Below are 20,815 nucleotides of genomic sequence, written 5' to 3'. Positions count from 1 at the left end.
TAACTGACTCAGTTTTCACAAGCCAAATAACACACTGCGCTTTCTGTTGCGGAGTACACATTGTTGTTGAGTTGCTCTGCACTGCACGCCTGCCTGGACTGAACTGAGAAAACAGAAGAAAAAAACAGCACTGATCAAGTAGACCTGCCAACTGCAGGGAAGCCAAACTTGGGGAGTTGATGAATCAAACACCACAGACTAGAATAGTGTATGTCACTTTGTACAGACTCTAGGACACATTAAAACTAGGGAGTTCTTTTTTTCAAACACACTGTATTTATATCTACCTATAATCTCATATTTTAGGTACTTGGAATAAAATCTTGAAATTCAGTATGCTTGTACGTTTTCGTTAGCATTACCCAAGTAAATCACCAAAAATAATTACCAAAATTTAGAGTGGTTTTATAGGAAACTGAAAAATCTTTCCAATGTTATTTATAGGTATATGGGACATGTTCTACATCCCAAAATGTTTAGATACTTCCGACAGGATCAGAACAATGAAATTTGGCATGATTGTAGCTTTTGAGTACTAACCCACAGGAAAGTTGCCAAAACTGAATATTTTTAGTTTTGTAAGGGGTCTAAAGGGGGATGAAGAAATTACCATGTTATTTAAATGGGCGTCTTCTTGGAATATAAAATCTTATCGTTTAGATAGCTGAAATAGAAAAAAGTAACTTGAAATTCCGTAGAATTGTGGGTTTAAGAGGTACGGGGCCTAGGCCGAGCAAATGCGAGGGTCTAGGGGCGGAGTCCCCAGCTAGCCGAAGGCTAGTCAAATTATGTACGTAACACTAAGAGATCATATGTACACACAGAACTACAAGTGCATCATAGGAAATTTGAAACATTTACGTGCATCAAATGGCGCGTTAATATGTATAAATTTCGTTTTTGTCACTGATGCGCAGCATTTTCAACCTGAGAGAACGATCGAAAATAAAAAGTGGGTCATTTGAGACATATAAATGCATTGTAGTTTAAGATTACTCGATTGATGCAGATATTTGCATCGGTACTGATGCATTTCTTAATGTGAGCGTCACCTGTCGTGTTTTGTTTGAAGCTAGTCTCCAGCACTTACTGCGCATGCTCGACTGGTTTTCGTGTTGTTATGGAGCGAATTCTGACTTGTTATTGTGTGTGTTCGTTTGTCTAGTGCTGGAGAGAACTGCTACGAAAAACGGAGGTAAGTGTATATTAAAATACGATATTATTGTATTAGGTAGTGTATCGTAAAGTCTATATTTCACTTAATTAACTCAAATCCAGTATGACTACTTCCAAATTGGCCGTAGAGGCTCTCATGTAATATGGAATATTTGCACTCTGTCCTGCATCACCCAAAAAGCCTCGATTACATATTTTTAGTAGTGTTCTAAATTTATTTAATCGTTTCCACACCCTTGGAAATCCTGTATATTTAGGGAATATGCAACCAGCGATACAAACCACTGTTTCCATTAATGCATGTAAATGCTTCAGTAGGAGACAAAAAATGCATAACATTTTGTGATTTCAGCAAAACGTTTATCTGCGTAATGAATTTTATGCACACAAGTGCATCAATTAACACAATTTTCATTATGCATTTAGTTGCATCCTTAAAAATTATGCATCTAAACGTTTTGCTGGAGTCACAAAAGTTATGCATTTTTTTGTGTCAACTAACGCGTCTGTGGTTCTGTGTGTATGGAGCATTCAGGCATTTGAATTCAACACAGAGAATTGGACAACAATTAAGATTTACCTTACAAATAATTCATTCTTTGTAAATTGTATTATATCATTAGCAACATTAACATTTCCTGCACAACTAAAACAAAATTTTTAGATATGTGATCACAGAAGACAACATTTGTAGTTATGCATTTGGGTAACATTAGATACAGAAAGCCCCTGGCTTTACAAAAATCTTTAGTTAACCAACTCGCTGAAAAGTTGACAAATATAGTTGAACATTTTGAAGATGAGGTGAAAACTGGGAAAGTTAAACCTGAAGTGCTGCAGCTAAAAAACTACCTTCAGCAGTTACCAATATGTATTCGTCAAGACCTTCTACAAAACGCCAATGTGTTGATTCATGATCTTTCTCATATTGTACGACCAGGTAATCTTGCGAAAATATGGCCTTCAAACCATGGCTTATTTTATGTTGCATTTTTGCTATTGTCATCAAACATGGAAGAAATACAATTAGCTGCCTACAAATTTTGCAGTGATTACGTTCCACGAGAACACTTCTTAGAACTTCTACAGTTATTGCTCGACTTACAATTAAATAATATGCACATGTTGGTTCTTCCTGAAAGGAATATGATCGAAAAGGTATCAGAAGATTCTGATTGCGTGTACTTTGCAAAAGTAGGGGAGAGAAAACTGGAGGAAAATATTCTATTGTTACAGGAGTTAATTCAGAGAAACAACTCTCTAACACACCTCAACCTAAGAAAGATTGCTACAAATGATATTTTGTGGACAATTGGAAGAGCATGCCCCTGCCTTCGATATTTAAATGTCTCAAAATCCTTTATAAACGATATTGGCATTTGTTACCTAACTCGGGTATGGGACTACAATAAGTATACTTTTAAAGAAATTGAAGACACAGAAGATGAATTTACGATGAAAGATTACATATCACATGTTATAAATGTATCAGAATATGGACGGAAGGAATATGCGCATGATGATTTGACGTTTAAAATTCCAAACCGTCAATCAGGTCTTTGTTTAACGTTAAAATCTCTCAATTTGCGTCACACTGATGTATCGCCAAAATGTTTATTTATGATGCTGGTTGCTCTGAGGAATTTGGAAAAGCTGGCATTTCCCATTGACAGTGTAGTGAACTATATGTACAAATGTTTCAACGAAAGTGGCGAAAATTTTAAATTTCCAAACTTTAGTCTGAAGTGTCTTGAAATGAGCGATTTAGCACCAGAATATCTAACACCGTTGAAATCTATTTGTCCCAATGTTCAAGAAATGAGAATCAAGAGGTTTTTTAAGCTAAGTAATGGCATAAATTGGAATGAGCAGTATATAACTAATGTTGGTATTAATTTAAGAAAATTGGTCGTTGGTAGCGGATTATTGTGGTATGATTTATGGTTTTACTTAAAACATTTTCCTACTTTGGAAGAATTGGTAATAATAATTGGAAGGATTTGGGGCGGCGATGCATCAGATACATTAATTTGGAGTAACATGAATGAATTGGTGCCACATCCGAACTTACGAAAGGCTGTATTCTTATGTGAGATTACTACAAAAGTAGCTCAATTATTTCTTGAAAGTGCATCTTTATTAGAAGAAGTTATTTTTGACATACCTGTTAATGAAAACTTCTTGTCTGCTCTTCGTGATACTGCCATACCCACTACCTTGACAAAGTTTATCATTTGGAATAGTAGAGATTTAAACCCAATGGAGGCGTCATTATTTTGGCAGTCCAACCAACAAATTAAAATTATGGGAAATTTCAACAGCTTTGGAATCAAAGATTTGGGTTTGGGCCCAAATATCGATCTCGTTTTATTAGAGTCGTCCCCTCACATGCCATATTGAACGAACTCCAATTATATCTTTCATTGATTTAAAGAAAATTGCCTGTTGGAAACAATCATCTTGTGATACAGTATTTTAAAATGTAATGTACCATTACAGTTGAGAGCAATGACAATTTTTTTCTCACCCTGTACCTAGTGAATTTTTTTTAAAAATTCTATTTCAGTTTGATTATACGATATATGTATCCTCTTTACTTCAAATTAATGTAATGAATCGAAAGGTATCATTAGCAATCATATTTTCACGGAATAAAATATTTATTTATATTTTGATTAATTGTAAATTCCATTTTCGCATATACAAATTGAATAGTTACAAGGTTTACCATTCTGACGTCATACCGAAATATAGTTCCGCCATTGGATATAAATTTTCTTGATTTCAGACCAATGTAGAATTTGGCCAGGTAACTAAACTTTCCCTCACACCCTCTCACTAGTCCATAGTCACTTTCAGATCCGGTTATATCTGTATTTCATCAATTTCTATTTGCTTTGTAATTTCCGCGGCTGAAAGATTTCTCCCTGATTGGAGGAATCCTCCTATCCCTGTCGTTTTCGGCGCAATGTTATCATTCTCATCACAGACGATTCTACAAGCACAGCCGGGGACATCAACTGCTCCATATTTGCTGGTAAGGACTTAAATTTTCGAGTGAAAATCAGGTAAAAATTAGATTAAATGTCATCGTAAACGCCGTGTGATTATTTAGGAGCCAGCAAACCTATACTTTTGTTGAAAGAACTGTAAAACCAAGGAGAAATATCAAATTCCGGATTTCTGTTTACAGGACGTCATGATGCTGTCATTTTAGAACAAACATAATGGAAGTTTGATTTTACCCTCCTCTTCTTTCAAACAATAAAATCAGTTAGGGATTAGGTGAAATACGACCTGGTTTCGTACATTCTATTTGTGTATATAGTAAATGTGATTTGTTTTATTATTTAGTAAGTGCCTGTACATAATAGGTTTTGTAGTGTGATCAAACCATCAAAATGACAGCTTAAGTTAACTAAAAGGGCCCCTATTCTCTCTCCAAATTGAAACATTTCTAGCGGGGGAATGGGTTAGTTATTGCTTGTTTTAGGGCCTTTTCATCTCTCAGGGGAAAGGTCCCTCAATAAACTTTGTTAAGGTGCCCCCAGGGCTTTAAACTCTAGTAAACATGTTTTAAATAATTGGCCAGGTCAATTGGACCTAGGGTTTACTCTTCTCATTTTGTCCCCCTAAAGTTCAATAGAGCCAACTTTATATACCGACAAGGAGTAATGTGTTTGAAGGTACTTGTCTTTAACATGCCTATAATAAATGGTGCTTGTTTAGTTAGTTAGTATTTATGTGTAGTATTTATAGTGGTGTATGTAGTTAGTAGTTCTGTGTGAATGCGTGATTTTTACTGCAAGGACAGTGTATTAAACATGCGTTAATTTAGTACCATTTGTCTAACTCGAAGTAAACTAAACAAGAGTAAATATTATAGTTCTGATTAATAAGTGTAAGGGTATATTTTATTACACAGTAAATTATTCGTTACTACAGCGCCATCGTGTTCGTTTTCGGTAATCAATTATTTGTTGACATCACGTAATTGCATGAGTTAGCGATTTAGGTTGTTTGATTTCGGCCCCTTATTTCTAAATTACATCCAGTAGAAATGGTTTTCGGTTCATATGAGCATACATTCATATGAAATAGCATGAAATCTTACTGTTCTGAAAATTACAGCTTGCTATGTCAATTGTGTAGTGGAAATGGAAAAGGCTGAAAGTGCCAAAAAATAAAAAAATCGATTTTTTGCATGGAATGTGTTGTAAACGACATCGCCAATAACCTAGAGAAGGTCCAAAGTGCCAGAAAAATTCCTACTAGTTTCTAGAGCACTCGCAAGGAGCAGCACCTTAAAGGATAAAGTACAGTTTTAGGAAGTTTTTATTGAATACTGGAAATTTTACTTTGTGGCACTTTCAGCCTTTTCCATTTCCATTACACAATTAGAAACCGAAATATCCATTGAAATCAAGAATGCCTATTTTCTTAGTAGAAGTAAGCCTACATGATGTTACTGTTTGTTTCAAAATGCAATATTAAATTCTCTTTACCCGTTGCTGTACAGATATTCCATTGTTGCTTTAGTTCTATCAGCAAATTAGAAATAAAATCATCGTTGACAATTTAACTTTCAGTGAATGCACGTATGATTTTTTTTTCAAAACTGCGAAGTAAATATAATTCTGGTGCTTCGGAACAAAGAGTCCGTGGTTCGATGAATGTTGTGATAATTGTGATAATTATAGATTTATTAGTGCATAATGTAATATGTGTATGGCCTGCGTGTAAATGTATGTAATAGGGTGTCTGTAAAATATTACTTAGCGTGGAAATGAGTAAATAATGAATAAATGTAATGATATAGTAATAATACGATTATGATATAAAATATGAATGAGATGATAGGACACCTGTACTTAAGTGAATAGGCCCAGTGTATATTTTATATTGAGAATCTGAATATGTTTATTGAAAATCTCTCGCGTTTGGACTTCTACACCGATATATTCATCCAACCGAGTTTGCTATTGGATACTAATGTGTAGTTGGGAATTATATGTTACTTCACATTTAAATACCTCATATTAACAGCTCCGGTTCTTAAGAATTTCATCAGATAGGGTAGCATCATGTAGGAATTACCTTTGAAGGTTTACGGAAATGAAAATTAATATAAATAACTGTTATATCCTGTGATCATCGGAAAGTACAGGTTTGGTCAGTTGTACCTGTAACATTCATTGACTCTCCGAGATTTTTTTCTTCGTTGCTTACCTTATTTACTGTGCAGTGTTCATATGGCTGATGGATCGGATAGGGCTATCCAATTAAATCAACCGCAACTAAATTAATATCTAGTGTCCTTTGCGTACCCGGACGTCGACCCCTAATCCTCTTAAGTATTTTCGTTTCTTTTCTTAGTTTAATTAGATGATGGAAATTAACGACGTCCCAGACTTTGGCATGTCTGCGCAGGGTAGCCATCGGTGATGTTTGGTCACTGAAATCACCGATCCAAAATTCAGTTTATTTATTTTTTTTTTTATTTTGGCAAATTACTAGTTAGGGATGTCTTAGCTATTACTTTTACTCTAGTTTCTTTACTGTCCTTGAACCTCAGTTCTTCTGAGGGGTCGAATATTTTTTTACTTAGAGATTTCAAAATTGGGAACGCAGTTACCTGGTCCCTTTCCCCTCTCCTTTTATCCTGCTGGTCTGGGCCGGATACGGGGCTCAGATTTCAATCTTACAATCAAACTCTTGTGGGATTCGGATCCGATGGACACAGACTTGCATCCTTGGCAGCAGGACGCCCCCGAGTTTACGTATTTAAGTAAACCGTCCTCTTTCGGCAAATGTGAATATTTTTGGCTGAGTTGTTATATATTTAAATTCGATCACTCGTCTGTGTAGTGAGTAGTACCTCAATCTTCCTTCTTTCGTTGGCACCTTGCTATGTCAATTAGAAACCGAAATATCCACTGAAATCAAGAATGCCTATTTTCTTAATAGAAGTAAGCCTACATGATGTTACTGTTTGTTTCAAAATGCAATATTAAATTCTCTTTTCCCGTTGCTGTACAGATATTCCATTGTTGCTTTAGTTCTATCAGCAAATTAGAAATAAAATCATCGTTGACAAGAAAAGATGTCTCTATCTTGTCTCTTTCTTCCTTCTTACTTCAAGATTTTTTTAACCTTCCCCCTCCGGTTCTGAAACTCATGAAAGTATACAATGTTCATATCACTTATTTCGATCGTATGTACTAACTGAGACATCGAGGGATACAGTTCGTGGAGGTATACTGACTTCTGGTTTTCTTTCTATTGATTGGTTATATGGTATGTATTTATTAGTAGTTTGGGCCCACTAATTTCAAATAATCTTGATTTATTTTCTTTCTCTGTATATACATTTATATATGTATGCTTACATAGTTTGAAAAATTACGTGCCTGTTCTACTTACTGTATTCTATTTCCACTTCTTGTGTCGACTTATTAAATAATATCAACCATTTCTCTATACGCGGATCTTAGTAAATGGAATTATTATTGATTATCGGGTTTATATATACATTTCAATGTTGCAACCTTATTAAAAGAAAAGAATTTTGTTAGTCAGGGTTTTTGTTTTGTTCTGAGCCAAGAAAATGTGAATACTTATTAAATATGAAAAGGTTATGTAGAAAATTAAGTGTCGACGAAATACTAAGATTGATATTAGAATAAAATTTATTATATTGAGTAATATGGATATATATATATGAACACATATGTATGTATAGGGCTCGGTATTTACCCTGGTTTTTTACGTTGCCATAGATTTTTGACACCCGATACTGACCAATAACATCTTACTAACCAATGACAACTTGTAATAAATAACATCTTACGGATTTGTTATTAATGTTCGTAACTATTAAATTTTTTAATACTATGCTAAATGTTGCATGTAAATAGAACAAGTAACAGGTCTAAAAATAACCCTAATCCGTATCCAAAGTTATTTTTGTGAAACCATAACGAAATCAGTGAATTATGAAACAGTGTGCCCCAAATTCTTCCCCTACGACGGGAAACATAACTATTTGTCATTCGTTAGTTCAGTAACTCGAATCTCTTGACTTCACGATATAAACCAGAAATAAAATTCAGTGATCTTAATTTGAACTGAAATGTGGTTAATAATTTATTAATGTGAATACAGGACCTAGAATAGGTCCAGAGACTAGCTCCATTGAGATATCGTATAGTAGAATGGAAATTTTTCCCTGTTCTGTCAAACTAAGTTTTCTTGGAATGTAATAAATGTCTATAGAAATGTAGTTAGGTTAGTTTAAATCAACTAAATGCAACCTGAAGTATACATTGTCCTGTACGAATGTGAGTGTGAGTGAAATGTAGGTTTAGTATTAAGTGCACCAATTCTTTTGACATATATGTGTGACTTACTGTAATTAATGGTAGTTGATAATTAAAGTCGTTGAAAAGTTAATACTAACTCAACTTAAGTTGGTTCTATAAAGGAAGCAAAAAGGACGGAAATAGACCGAACAAATGATCATCATGGGAGAGCTTTGACAGTCAAAATCATCGACAAATATGTGTGTTGCTTTGATTTTTTTTTTTTTTGTTCTTCTCTGTGGTCAATTATAACATGCCATCAACTTCATCGTTTATGCTTCAAGTACTGGATACTAGTCAAGAACTTTCGGAAATATTGAATAAACTGTTAAATTAAACTTTCTCATCTATCTCAGAGCTAGTTTGGGATAATTCGGTAGTTGGGGTTACATGGATCTAGGTCTGGGGGGTATGGGTTAACATGTGTCTACCTTTGATCACCTTAATACCAAATAGTCACCCAATAGCTATTGGAAATAATCCCAATTCGATAATTATTCACTTTCCATTACCACATTTCTCAAAAATATCCAGTAACAGTTTCCCTATTTCCTCATCTCCTTACTTTCTTTTTTTCTTTCTTTTCTTCTTCCTATCCCATCTTTCTCTTCTCTTCTTTACTTCTTCTAATTTTACTAAAACTGAAAAGGGGGTCGTGACTGGGAATTCTATATATAATAAACATGGTCATGTATTTATTTTATTTTATTTTATTTTTCTTCGGAAGTCCGATATAAAAGTTTTCTCATTGTGATTGAACCTTGTATGCTCAAAAGTAAGACATGGATTATATTTAATATATTCCTATTAAATTAGATATAAGCTGATAGCTTCATGAATATTCCCCCACCAGGGGTGAAGGGTTCCCACTCACGACTTACTCCATGCATCTCATTTGCACAATACAGGGTTTCCCCCTCTTTTGTTTGTTTGTTTCCTTTTTTTTCTTTTTTTTTTTGTTTTCCCTTTTCAGTTTTAAAAATCGTATTTTTCTTCTCTTAAATGAAACTCTGTTATACTTTAGGCAAAAAATCAAAGATTGTATAATCGTCAGCCTTAAAAATTATAAGAAACAGTGCATAAGTAATGTATTTCTTACCGCCTACTTTCGTTTACCAAACAATTAGAAATACACACATTTTCAGATATTAACAACTCGTTGTTCTTTCCTATGGTATAGGTATAAGCTAAACCACAAGCGTCGCACTGCGTCAAGAGGCCTTATTACTGCGAAATTAAAATACCGCTAATTTTACAGTAATTATGTGATATCTTCAAATAGATAAAAGATAATCGAAATGTGAAACAAGATCGCCCTAGACAATATTATTTGGCATGAGGTACCGTTATCACGAGTCACCTAGTAGCTTTCCGTTTGCAGCCCTTTACGTAGAAACGCGAAAATAAATGCCGATTTTCTGAATGACTGGAAATCGAAAGCAGATAAGTGAGTCGTGATCACGGTACCTCATGTGCAATAATATTGTATAGAGAGCTCTTGTTCCACTTTTCAATTATCTTTTATCTATTTGAAGATATCACATAATCACCGTAAAATTAGCGGTAGCCCCTATTTTAATTTCGCTGCGATAGGGCCTCTTAAGACTTGAATGAACGATTTAATTTTTATTATTATTAAATTTTGTAAAGAGAGAACACAAAAGTTTGATGAATCTTATTTTTAGTATGACATCGAAGTGGCTATTTTGTTTACTATGAAGCCAAAACTTCGACTTCCTCTTGTCACTCTTCAGATTCAGTAACTGTCAGGTCTCAACTTACTTCTCGATTGACCTAACTATTAAATTTCTCTGACGGGAAGTCGTTCCTCTTGTTGAATCTGACGAAAAAGAAAAAAAAATCAGGTATGTTTGAAATTTTGAGGTGAAGCTGGGAATAACTTAAGATGAGAAATGAAATGAAACCTTTAAGTTTTACGTCCCACAATTATGCCTCTTAGGCTAAAGGAGACGGTGATGATGAGAAACGAATGAAATGATGGAAAGATGAGAGTGGGAGGAAACGGGAGAACCCTGTGGAAACCCATGCACACGGTGTTTGTCCACCACAAATTTCACTTGGCACGAGCTGGGATCGAACCAAGACCCCATGCACCAGAGGTGAACGCTCTGCCACTGAGCCACCGCGGATGAGATGTAGTTAAAAGGAAAGACGGAATGGTTATTGGAACTAAGGGAAGTGTAGACTATGGAAAGCTTATGAAAGAAAAAAGAACAGGTAAATAGTTTTCTTAAGCGTGAAATCCCACATTCATCCACCAAGGCTAATGGAATCAGTGATAATGAAATGGATAATGATGGAATAATGAAAGTGGGAGGAAACAACAGAACAGCGAGAAAATTCATGCCCATATTGTTCATGTCAAACCTCACTTGGTGGAAACTGGGATTGGATCAGACTGCTGGAAGCACGCTCAACCCTTGTTTTTTCCGTGTCTAATCCTCTCCTAATTCTAACTATATATAAAACTACATGAACTGATTGACCTAAAATAAAGGGGTACTTCTGGTTGACGTGGAAAGTTGAAATTTTGGCACGATTGGGACTACCCAACAGAAAAATTATCAAAAGTGAATATTTTTAATTTTTAGAGAGTATAAAGGGGGAATGAAGAAATTCCCCATATTATTTAAATGGGCGTCCTCGTATTATAGGTACTTGGAATTAGAACAACTTGAAATTATGTATGCTTGTATGTTTTCGTTATCATTACCTAAGTAAATCACCAATATTAAAAATTTCCAACTTTAGCGTGGCTTTATGGGCAATTGAAAAATCTTCCCAATGTTACTTATATGGGACATCCTCTACACTCCAAAATTACGGGTATCGCCTTGCCCATCCACCGTCCAGTTCCGACCTTGCACCCAGGATCTTCCATCTTTTTACAGCATTGAAGAAGTCTCTCGCGGAAGGCACTTTGGAACCAATGACAAAGTGAAGATTGTCGTGAAGGAATTTTTTTCGTTTGCAGACAAGCACTTTTTCCAAGAGGGTTTCAAAGTAGCATGACATATGCATTAATGTCCTTGGTTCTTGCATAGAAAAATTTGATAAGCCTTTTAAAAATTATTTTCGCAATATATTGTTTGTCTTGCAGGAACATCTCTCCACTGCCATCGGGCGAAACTTACTTTCCGATATGCCCTTGTAGAACTGGGATTTTAACATGCCATTTTGATTAAAATGCGTATAGTAAGAAGGCAGCAGGGGCTTAAAATTTATGCCAAAACATATTTCACATAATAATGAATTCAATAATTATTACATCTAAATATTATCCAGTTCTCGCTATAACTGATCATAAAATATTTGCTATTATTGTTATAGGATTTTGTTATAAACTTCAGTGCCAGCGAGGAAGTGAACCAGGTATGCTACAACAACAGACTTAGGACAGCACATGAAGAGGAAATCAGGCGGATGGAATTAGATATCGAGAGAAACAGTGACAGCAATCTGGGGAGAAGAAACTTCAGAGTAGCATACTTCAAAATTGAACATGCAAAGAGAAACAGACTGAAGCAGCTCGACGCAATGACAGAGAACTAATGCCGTTACAGAGTTAGGTAACAGCTTGATTCAAATGCGTACCGTACAAGGTGAGAAGGGGATTTAAATTTATAGAAAGAGTACTCCTTTGAAATGAGTTTTTGAGTACTTGGGTTGATCTGGGTTTTCGCTTGGATTGAAATACGCACCCTAAGAAGCGGGAAGGGGTTCGTATATACCCTTCTAATACTTTCTGTGAATCTATTTTCTAGACTTCACTTGTAACTGTGTTCCTACTAAGGGCGCCCCATCAAGGGGACAAGGTGGGGTGATTGCCCCCCCCCCTAAGAGGAAATTGTACTTGGGAATATTGAAATCCCAATAGAAGTTTTACATTAGTTACAGCAAAATTTGAAAGTATATTTGAAACGTTGCTTATACTTGTCCCCCCTTGGAAACCACAACATGGGCGTCCTTGGTTCCTACTTGTTAGAAATATGTCACATCATGATGATGGTATTCGACAGTAAAGTGCTTTCAATGTGTGTTGACATGTTCGTGTTAATTGCGCTATTGCTGTTGCAGTCTCCTCCAAAATTGAAATGAATTCTTTCAGTTTAACATCCCATGATTATGCGCTTGAGACTAAGGAAGACGATAATTAAGGTAAGTGAATAATAATTGAAGAATTGGTGGAATGAGAATGTGAAAGGAAACGGAACTACCACGAGAAAACCCACGGACACGATGTTGTCCACCACAAACTTACTTGGCCAGGACTCGAACCAGGGACCCCACGTACCAGAGGTAAGTGCTCGACCGCATTTCCTCCTCCGAAATTGAGATGTTTACGGATGTTTGTGATACTGTACATTCTCAGTTTGTAACACTGAGAATATTAAATGTGATAGTAAACACACAAGCGTAAATGTGATAGCAAACAAGTTTTCGTTTAACATGTAAATTTGAAATAAGTTATAATCTCACGTAGTGGTAATGTTTTTTTTTTTTTTTTACAAATAAAATTTTATATTGGGTTGGCAACACTGTTAAGCAGGCGGTATTGCGGAGTAAGTCAAAAACAATGTATCCCCTGCCGATATTTGCATGTTAAAAACAAAATTTCAACAATTGTTACTAATTAGCTTATAAGTTACAAAAGGCGTTTCAAGGTAATTGGTCCACTCTGTATATAACAATACAGTAAGCAATACAATACATTATGCTATTAAACAAAAAGATAGTTGCTGTTCCATATCTTTTGTATAGTACAGAAATTCTGAGTGTCCGGCAATTACGACGCCATTAAATGGTGAATAAGATTTCTCGCCTATAAACATAAGTCTGAAATTGATTAGAAATTCATCTAATAATATTTTGCAGATACTAGGTTGTTCGTTTTATAAAATGTTGAAACTCCTCATTGTTTAAAGTCATTCATCAACGTGAAAAAAAGGAAAAAGGGTGTACTGAGAGCCCCTAATTTTTTATTTATTTATTTATTTATTTTTTGGTGGGTATGCTCTCTTAAAATGTTACTGTCATAGTCTGCAGTAAAAGAAATATTTCATTGCATACACTGTTCACAAGCCTGTCCAAAGTCCATGAAACATCATCTTGAATTTTCCTACTGATTTGCGCGTCAATGATTCTGACTTTCAATTATCTCCCCCTTCACCCCCACCACCCCGGTCTGTGTATGGTATTGATTATAGTGATTATTTGTCAAACTTATACATTTTTTTATATATTAATTCTTTTCCAGATAATTATTTCACCGTACTGAAAGTTCAACCCTTCCCTGACCGTCCTTGCAGAAGCCCCCTTTTGTGACTATATAGCTGTTTTAACCCTTTGACTTCCAACGGGATACATGTGTCCCATGCGAATATTTCAAACATCGTTGGGATTTTTTTTTTAGAAAATTCTAAAAAAAAAATACATGTTGTCCCCCCATCGGTTCAGATGTGACCAGGAGATTGTGTTTAGTTTCCAAAGTTGTGTATAGATGTCAGGAATATCTAACATTAAAGGAGTCGTACATGTACACTCATCTCCAAAATAAATGTCGCATATCTATAACTGTCTTCTTGTAAGAATATAATTTGATAATGATTTTGCAGAGTACTATTAATACTGATACTTTGTGTATAATCGGGAAATGTATACTTGTGGTAAATTTCATAGGAAATGAATTGTAAATACGAAAATTAGAATGGGTAAAACAAAATGTTGCTAAGTGGACAAGAAAGTTTTATTTTCGTTTTATTGTTCGTATTTACTGCTCTTTTGACATGAAATTTGCCACATACACATCTTTGCCGATTGTATACATACTAACATTGTACGAAATACTGGGCGAATTTGTTATCAAATTATATTCCTACAACAACATATTTATAGACATGCGACAATAATTTTGGACATGAGTGTACATATAAAAGAATATTCACATTTTAAAAAAATGGTACTCATAGAGTTAAGGACTTCACGGGGCGAAAGATCAAGATTCTAATTTCCTCTGGTTCAGATTTCTATTTTAAGCTGTAGGTTCAGGTGCTTTTATATCACAACGTCGGTGTTGAACGGGCAAGCCTGTAGCTATAGATGCTTCAGTTCTCCATCTGTATATACCTAGAAATGTTCAAAACGTAAATAAATAAATTATTACAGATTATTTCGTTGCAAAAAAAAAAAAAAAAAATCCGATTTGGTTGTACGGCGGAACAGAGACCTCAATTTAAAATTTTAGTATTTTATTTCCGGGTCATTGTTTCCCCCAGACAACATACATTTTTTTTTAACTTGACCGTTCTTTTATTATCAAGATATCTGCCCAAACTTAACAACGAACGAATAATTCCTTGCATCACTGAAGAATGGATTTAGCCATTTCTTGATTTTCAGTTTCAAATATTTTGCCTGAAGTAGCATTTTATTTTTATTGTGGTAGTCTGGCTACCCCGTAATTTCCTTTTTTTTTTTTTTTTTTTTTTTACCTTTTTCATGAAAGTTCCAGTTGTTTTCTTTTTTCTGTAGGCCGGGCATACTTTATATGCATCTGAATATAGAATTACGTATTCATTTTGTAATCGACTTTCAATTTCACGAACTGTTAAAAATCACACTAAACTGAACTAATTGTTTAATGCATTTCAAATACTTTTGTTTGTATGGAGCTCATTAAGAGAGGTATTTGATAAATGTATTTCATATCTAATAACATTTAGTCTCCTCATAAAATCCATGTACGGTATTGTATTAATGTGTAGGCTACAAGCTTTTGAATTGCGACGTTAACTTTCAAATCAACTAATAAATCAACCCATTTGTAGGCATATCCTTACACTGTGTTATTGAAATACATTTACAATTTTGTTTTATCCATGACTCTTATATTAACGTTTATTATCCAAAATATATATATAGCTCATACCTGTTTATAAACCAACAAATTCTGAATTACATTTTTTTCAAGTTGGCTTATAAAGTTCATTTGTTAAGTATTATTTTTTTCTTAAACTTTGGTATAATTATGTTCATAGGGAGTGGGAACCAGGATTAACTACGCTACAGATAGTAGTAGAACAGAAGAGAAAGAAAGACATCATTCCCCCCCCCCCCATTGACATACGACGAAGAAAATTTTCAAGAAATGATGTTTTTACAGTAGTACAGAAATGATGTATACCTCGCCAGCCCAATACAATTACATATATTTCGCTTCATAGGACGATATTTGCAAAATCAATTTTGGTCCTGTTAACGCGGTTGCTCCTACTGGATTTTCTAAATAATAATAATAATAATAATAATAATAACAATAATAATAATAATAATCGTCTCTTCTCGATTCATAATTTTTTTTTCCTCTCGACTCTCCTCACCGCATTTCGTAAATTTATGCTTTTTTTTTTAATTTCATCTAAAAGTTACAAAAATTCTCCCCCATCAAGAGAGGTAGACATATACGAAGAGTGTGATATAACAACATATTTATTAAACCATATTTATTAATGGATTATACAGGGTGTTTGAAAAAGAACTCCCTAGTTTTAAGTATAAATTTAATTGGGAAATGAATGAAAACTTACATCGATGAGTACATATCATGAAAGAGATTTCCTTCAAGTTTTGTTTAATGTTGGTAGACTTTAACGTGGGATCCATTTGTACACTACCGATTTCCTTGAAAGACTTTAGCCAATGACGGATAGTTTTTGCTGTAGGTAGTTCACCATCATACTGACGTCTAAAATTATGTTGCACTGTTATAACTAACTCAGTTTTCACAAGCCAAATAACACACTGCGCTTTCTGTTGCGGAGTACACATTGTTGCTGAATTGCTCTGCACCAGAGATGGGCATTTTTACTAACCCTCACTCCCCTCACCCTGAATCAATTTCCTCACAGTCACCCTCAGCCATCCTTACCCTCAATCGACTCCCTTACACTCACCTTAAGCCACTCTCAATCAACTCCCTCACACTCCCCTAATCCACCCTCAGTTCCCTCCTTCACACTCATCCTCAGACACTCTCACTCAGTTGACTCCCTTACACTCCCCCTCAGATGACTCCCTTATACTCACCCTCAGCCACCCTCACCAGCAATCGACTCCCTAACACTCGTTCTCAGCCACCCTCATCTACCAAAATGAGGGTGAGTGAAGTTGAGGGCGTCCCTCTTGAGGAGAAAAATGAGTGAGGGCGGCCATCTCTGCTCTGCACTGCGCGCCTGCCTGGACTGAACTGAGGAAACAGAGGAAAAAAACAGCATTGGTGCCGTCTCAAGGTCAAGCAGACCTGCCAACTGCAGAGGAGTCAAACTTGGAGAGTTGATGAATCAAACACCACAAACTAGAATAATGTAGGCTAAGTATGTCACTTTGTACAGATTCTAGGACACATTAAAACTAGGGAGTTCTTTATCAAACACACTGTACAGTATTGTGTAACGACTTGTATACCTTTTAAAACGTTGATAATTGCTCTTCATTGTGTTCGCACAATCACTTTATCAATTTTGTACTATAAAATAATGTAACATTAAAACAGTGTGTAAGATACGGACTTGGGTGAACTAATGTTGGCCACAAGGCGAGCGAAATTTTTTTTTGTCTCGACTCGAAAAAGAAGACGAGAAATTTTGTCATGTAAATTTAAAAGGTACTTCTCGTCTAATTTTCTTAATATCTAAAATCTCTAATCTTAATATCTAAAATGTAGGCGAAATAAAAAGAGAAATGAAAAAGTACAATTTTAACAACAGATTTGTATGAAAATAATAATAATAATAATAATAATAATAATAATAATAATAATAATAATGTTCAAGGTGGGTCAATGGTACAGAGTTCATTACTGGAGCGAGGGATCTTTGGATCGATCACAGGCCTAGTACGTTTTGATGTGGACAACATCGTGTAGGTTTACGTTGGTATTCTCGGGGTTCTGTCCGTTTTCTCCCACATTTTCATCTCACCAACTCTCATAGTTACTCTCACTAATCATTCGTCTTCTGTAGCCTACACGCCATATGCATTGGGACGTAAAACTGTAGATTTTATTTACTACTATCAGTTACATTATTATTATTATTATTATTATTGCATAGTGATCAACAGAATATAGAACATAATAACTAAGCTATTGCTAAACAACTTTTTTCTAAATATTAAAAAGTGAAATAAACTCTCTCTCTTCTTCTTCTTCTTCTTCTTCTTCTTTTTTGGTCAAAATCCCTGTGTTTAATTTTTAAGTTAAATTAATAGTTTATATTTTGCTATTTTATTCCTTTTAAAATGTACACACTTCTAGCCTATTGGAGAGCATTATTATTACTATTTCACAATGATATAGGAAAAGCAAAATTCCATCATAATAAATTGGAATGCTACAATATTAATAACAGCAGTATTAAAACATTATTATTATTATTATTATTATTATTATTATTATTATTATTATTATTATTATTATTATTATTATTATTATTTTTAATTATTAAAAACATCTGTTTACATTCATGTAAATAAGTTAATCCAATAATCGAGATTTGAAAGCAATTAGATACAACCATAAGTAATTACTATTATTATTATTATTATTATTATTGATGAAAACTTTAAACTAAAAATAAAGTCAATATACAATAGTAAAAACCGTTTACCAAGAAACAATGATGAATTCTTGAAATAGTCTATATACATTATAAAGTAGGCTATGAATAACTTAAGCGTTTATTATATATATATATATATATATATATATATATATATATATATATATATATATATATATATATATATAACTATTATTTAAAAATCATTGGAAATTAATTAATAGCTATGGATAATATCAATATTTTTATGGATGTAGTTGTAGATTAATTTCATAAAATTCCCAACAAAGCTTTAATTGAAAATTTACTTAAAAGACGACACACAGATTTGTTACATGCCTTTCTGCAGAAGTAGATCCAAGTACATGTTAATTTCTTTTGCTATTTAATTATCATAAATTATTGTTTAATTTGCGAAATGAACCATATACGAATGTATCTTATTCTTTACATAATTGTACACTTATCTTAATAAAAGAACAAATTTTCGCTGTATATAGTATAATTAGTTTTGAATAATCTAAATCTATGATATAGTATAATTAGTTTTGAATAATCTAAATCTATGATTGGATCTAATACTTCTAAAAATATAAGTAAGAAATTGGAATAATGTCATATTTTTTACAGTATTGTTCCACAAAATATCCCTTAGACTTGCTAAGATATGATAAAATCCATATTACTTGTATTTCATCGCCGAATGGACGGCGTATTCTATAAAAATCTAAAGGAAAAGTACTTAGGCCTATATGTAGTTTATTATGTGGTATGTATATATTAACAATTTAACTTTAGCTTGACATTATCCAACATTAATCCGAATCCCAACACATTCCTATTGGAGATTGAAGACAACTCCTTAAAAATAATAGCCAAGAGAAGCATTCCAGGTTTTGCTTGAAGGGGGGAGGTAGGCAAGATACTCCACCACCCACCAATATGAGCAGATGTAATTTCACTTTCTTCATTAGTAAGCTTATATTGCTATACTGTTGAATTAAAAAAAAAAGTCTTCGTGGCTAAGCGATTAGCGCATACGCTTTTGGCGTGGGAGGCCCAGGTTCGATTTCCGGCGTCAGCTTATGTGGTTCCTACTTCACTTTAGGCTGTAGGTCCACGTCTCATAATAGCCACGCTGCTGCAAGGGACGCTAAACTCAAAATCCAATCCAAAAATCTTAAGAACGTCTCTCTTATATAAGAATCTTATATATAAGAACCTCTCTCAAAGTCAGTGGAGTGATTGTTCCCTGATCCCAAAATGACGACCCTGATTATTACTACTTACAAATAATGGCGGCTCTTCAGGGAGGTCACAGACAGTAAAAAAAAAAATTCTATTGCTACAAGATAGACGAATAATGCTTTATACGGCTTCAGAATGCTGTATAAGAATTAGCACGGTAAGTAAGCTTCCTTATTAGCTCGTAGCGGCTACGACTTCCCTCATCAGCCGCTACGGCTTACAACAAAAGAATTTGGTCCAAGTTCAGTTTACATCGTTTCGGGTTCGATGCTACTGATTTATACATGGCTCGGGTTCCAGAAGTTATATTACCTGTGCTGTAACTTCAGCGCTAGAATTGGACTTAAAAAACTAACAATACCATAAACAAAATAAAATAGATTCTGTATGCCTATGTTTGAACGTATCAACATTAACAGTAAAACATACTTGTCTTGCTAAATATTGAAGATTGTCACAAAATTTCGAAAGGTAAAAGAAGAAATATACTATGGAGTTACTAACCTGATGTTTAATGGCGAACAAATGGTGAGCTTTTTTTTTTCTTTGTTTTATAAAGCTTTCTCAACAAAGAGAACTAAAGTAACTAACTAAAAATAAGCCAGAATTTGCTTTAGATAACTCACAACGATTGCGGGAACTCTTGCCAAACGGTTAGCGGGCTTTACACTAACTGGCCTTCGATACTCGCTTTACTGCCCGATCGCTTTGCGTAAGCCTAACTCTGATCTCGGTAAAACAGGAATCAGTAAGGGGGGAAAATAAAACGAAAAAACGGTGAATCATATCCCGAGGCTTGAAAACTGGATTTTCCACGTTAAAAAGAGCTACTTTTTTCCTTAGATATATAAAAAGAATACCACATATAAATATTACATATAATTACAACAAGTACATTTTGTACAGACATTTATAGTTAAGAGAAATAAACGTAAATTTTTCTTTTTGTTTTAGTAAAAACAGAGGCTTGATTTTATTTCGCCTTGCCTTCACGTTCACACCAGAGGAAGGAAACCTCTAAAATTAGCCTGCCGTCGAGAATTCGCTACCGTAGTCTTTTGGTTTCGAGATTCAGCAAGAGCGTTAATTCACAGTCGACCGGCCAGAAGGCGCTAGTATCGTAGCGATTGAGAGGTGGAGCCACCACTCGGCCATAAGGAGAAGAGAGTTCCGCCTTTAACGTGATTGGCAGGTTTCTACTCCACGCCCAGCGCCCATCGATTGTTCGCCGAACGGGAGGAATTGAGGAAGCACCGGGACGGCACGGTAAGAAACGAATAAAGACGGAATTTGCCGAACATAATAATCGAAGAAGAGAAAAAGAGAAAAAGTGTGTTTGAAAATGTTCTAACATATACGGAGTCTTTAGCAGTATTTTGTAGTAGTAATTGC

General features: G+C 34.5%; 1 long non-coding RNA gene across 1 annotated transcript in view; it reads right to left on the bottom strand.

The window, feature by feature from the left end:
- LOC145688862 (uncharacterized) overlaps nucleotides 1-20,157 on the bottom strand; it is a 29,290-nt gene extending 9,133 nt beyond the window's left edge. The window contains exon 1 of the long non-coding RNA XR_014132005.1: nucleotides 19,928-20,157. This is a non-coding gene — a long non-coding RNA (uncharacterized LOC145688862). The remainder of the gene's footprint in view (nucleotides 1-19,927) is intronic.
- Between the last annotated feature and the right edge of the window lie 658 nt (nucleotides 20,158-20,815).

Source organism: Thermobia domestica, chromosome 7 (genome assembly GCF_964235325.1).
Source record: "Thermobia domestica chromosome 7, izTheDome1.hap1.1, whole genome shotgun sequence".
In the NCBI taxonomy this organism is placed as follows: domain Eukaryota; kingdom Metazoa; phylum Arthropoda; class Insecta; order Zygentoma; family Lepismatidae; genus Thermobia; species Thermobia domestica.
Note: the sequence above shows the minus strand (reverse complement) of the source record. Positions and strands in the feature narration are given on the sequence as shown.